The sequence below is a fragment of the Oratosquilla oratoria genome, chromosome 42 (assembly GCF_046742065.1).
Source record: "Oratosquilla oratoria isolate Oo_2021 chromosome 42, ASM4674206v1, whole genome shotgun sequence".
Taxonomy (NCBI): Eukaryota; Metazoa; Arthropoda; class Malacostraca; order Stomatopoda; family Squillidae; genus Oratosquilla; species Oratosquilla oratoria.
Window position 1 is genome coordinate 31,199,308 of NC_134818.1, and position 3,686 is coordinate 31,202,993.

Consider the following 3,686-nt stretch of genomic DNA (forward strand, 5'->3'; position numbering starts at 1 on the left):
ATCGACGTTCAGATTGTTAAAACTTCGGTCGATGGCACTTTCCCTTCAGTTGAGTAAAATAGTCTGTCGGGGGTCTGAATGGAGGCCTCCGGTCGGTCGCCGCTTTACGGCCCTTTTTGCTCGCTTCATCCTTCGTCCCCTCCAACGTCTCCTCCATCCATCACTCCATCTGTCCCTCCATCTATCCATCCATCCCTCCATCCCTCGTCTCCTTCCTCTTTCCCTCCCTTCATCCCTTCATCCCTCCATCCTTCATTCCATCCCTCCTTCCCTCCCTTCATCCCTCCATCCCCCCTCCCTTCATCTCTCCCTCCCTCCCTCCATCCCTCCATCCCCTCTTCGTCTCCTTCCTCCCACCCTCATTCTCATCCTTATTCCTTCCCCTTCCTCCCTCCTCTTCCTCTTTCCCCCCTTCCCTTCCTCCTTTCTTGCCCTCATGCTCCTCCTCCTCTTCCATATTATTTTCTTCCCTCCCTCCTGTTCCTCTTTTTCTTCCTCCTCTCCTCTTTCTTCCTCCACTCCTCTTTCTTCTTTTCCTCGTTTTCGTCCTCCTCCTCGTCCTCCCCCCTCCTCCACCTCCTTTTGCCCCTGTTGCTCCAGCTCCTCCTCCTCCTCCTCCTCTTTCTCAGCTCCTAGCCCTCAACATTCTGCAACCCCCCCCCCTCCCCTGTCTCCTCTTCCCACCCATGATGAACAACGGCTGACTTCTCCTCGGATGTTTCAAGTTGATCCGGGCTTCTCCCGTCATTCCGGACACAATGGCCTCCCTTCCTACTACAAATCCTCCCCCCCCTTTTACCTAACCACCCCCTTCCCCCTACCCCAGTTTCTCAAACATTTTTGCCCCCCCGCCCCTCTGGTGGCATTAAAAGGAATCTTCCCGGATTCGTGGGTTCCCGGCTCCTGTCATGATTCACCTGCTAATCCCCCCTGCCCCCCTTCCCCCCTTCCCCCTTTGCCTCACTTCTCCCTTACCCCAATCTCACTGCTCTTTCCTCCCCTCCTCTCTCTCCTCCCCTCCTCTCTCATCCTTTCTCCCCCCTCCCGTTTCCTCTTCTCTCCTCCCCACTTCTCCCCTCCCCACTTCTCCCCTCCCCTCTTCTCCCCTCGGTTCTCCTCTCCTCTCACCTCCTCTCTTCTCTCCTCCCCTTTTCTCTCCACCCATCCTCCCATCTCCCCTCTTCTCTCCTGCCATCCTCCCACCTCCCCTCCTCTCTCCTCCCCTCCTCTCTCCTTCCCTCCTCTCTCCTCCTCTCCTCTCTCCTTCCCTCCTCTCTCCTCCTCTCCTCTCTCCTCCCCCCTCTCTCCTCCTTTCACTCCTCCCCTCCTCACTCCTCCCCTCCTCACTCCTCCCCTCCTCACTCCTCCCCTCTTTCCTCCTCACTTCTCCCCTCTCTTCTCCCCCTCCACTTTCCCGTCGTGTATCTTCCTCTACCTCCATCCTCTCTTACTCAGTAATCCATCATAATGATGCAGTCACATACACTTACTCCCAAAATTCACGCAGGGACTCGCTACTCCCCTACACTCCTCACCCTTTCCTCCACCCTCACCTGTACTTAGAACCTGCGTATGTACAGACAGACCAAAACTTGTATGTACAACTGTAGAAAACTTGTATGTACAACTGTACAACTTGTCCAGCTGTACACCGCAGTTATCAGTCTCCTGTAATGCCTAGCAAAATCAACCCCAAACGTACTCCCCCCTCTCCCCCTCTCCCAACAAAGCACCCACCAACACCCCCCCTTTCTCGTATACACGGCCCCCATCATCCTCCCCCCACCTCCACCATAAGCACATAAATATATATATACTAAGACAACCTAACGCGTTTTCTCCCCATCTCTCCCCATCTTCTCCCCACGAAAAACAACTCCACCCCATTAAAAAAGAAGCCCCCTATAAGCCCCCCCCCCATTCCAGGCCATAGCCTCTCGTAACTGCCAGCAACTGCTATGAAGAACATTAAAGATTGGATCAGACACCAAAGTTATACTCGTCTCCGTATTTACCTGCTCCGGGAAGAAAAGGCCAAGAGGAGGAGGTGGAGCGGGGAGGGGAGGGGAGGGAGATGGAGCGGGGAGGGGAGGGGAGGGAGATGGAGCGGGGAGGGGAGGGGAGGGAATGGAGATGGAGGGAGGGGGGGAAGAGATGGAGGGGAGGGGATGGAAGTAGAGGTGGAGGGGATGGAAATAAAAGGAAATGGAGGGAAAAGGTGGTGATGGTGGATGTCAGGAGGAGGTGGAAGGGAGGAGGAAGTTGTGGTGGTGGTGGAAAGGAGAAGGAGGAAGAGGACGTGGAAGGAAGGAGGAGGTGGTGGTGGAAAGGAAGAGGTGGAGAAGCAGATGGTGGTGGAAAAGGTGGAAGGGAGGAGGAGGAGGAAGAAATGGTAGTGGAAAAGATGAAGAGGTGGAGAAGGTGGAAGGGAGAAGGTGGTGGAGGAAATGATGAGGAAGGGGTGGAGAAGGAGTTGGAGTTGGAGGTAGAGTGGGGGATGAGGGAGGTGGGAGGGAGGAGGAGAAAAGGGGAGAACGAGGAGTTGGATTAGAAAAAGGTGTCTTGCAAAAAGGCGTCGGAGTCGCTCTCGTGAGGAAGAAGAGCTTTGTACGGAGGAAATTGATCGCAGGAAGAGGAAGAGAGAAGAGGTGGAAGGAGGACAAAGTGGTGGGATGAGGAGGAAAAGGAAGGGAGGAGGTGGGAGGAGGAGGACAAAGAAGTGGTGGGAAGAGAAGGAAGAGGAAAAGATAGAGGGGGTGGTAGGGGGAAGAGGAAGAGAGGAGGAGGACAAAGAAATGGTAGGAGGAGGAGGAAGAGGAAAAGAGAGAGGATGTGGGAGGGGAAGAGGAGGAGGAGAAAGAAGAAGTGGTGGGAGGAAGAGAAGAGGTGGGAGAAGGAGGACAAAGAAGTGGTGGGAGGGGGAGGATGAGAGAGAGGTGGTGGGAAGTGGAGGAGGAGAGAGAGGTGGTGAGAAGTGGAGGAGGAGAAAGAAGTGGGAAGAGGTAGGAAGGAGTAGGTGGAGAAGAGACGAGAGGTAGGAAGTGGAACGAGCAGGAATGGGAAGAAGTGAGGAGTGGAAGTTGGAAGAGAGCGAAGAGGGAGGAGTAGGAGGAGGGCGAAGTGAGAGGGGGTGGGAAGTGTGATGATGATGAAGAGGAGAAAGAGGGAAACGGGGGGGAGGAGAGGAGGTGTGGGGTGGAGGTGGTTGGGGTTAGGGAGGGGGGGGTGGATTGGCGCCGGCGGGTCTGAACGCCGCAGACCGGGACGATTGCAGCGAACGGCGCGGAGAGATTTACGGCTGAATAAAATCGCGGCTGCGTAGCGATATGGTCCCCGGATCGCAACTCAGGCACGTCTCCTCGCGATCCTCGGCCGTAACAGTTGCGGACGAAGTGGCGAGTTAACTTAAACCCGTTCCCGCTGTGTGGTTTTTTTTTTTTTTTTTTACCGGGTCCAGTGATGGTTAGCTTAAACCCTTTCCAGATGTGCGGGTTTCTTCTCCCATATCCACACCGGGTTAACTTAAACCCGTTCCCGCTGCGTGGGTTTTCCTCCCGGGTCCAGTGATGGTTAGCTTAAACCCTTTCCGCTTTGTGGGTTTTCTTTAGAGGATTAAATCCTCGAGAAATGGATGCCCCCCTTACCTCCCCCAGTCTATTTGAATGGGGGAGGGAGAGGTGAGGGGT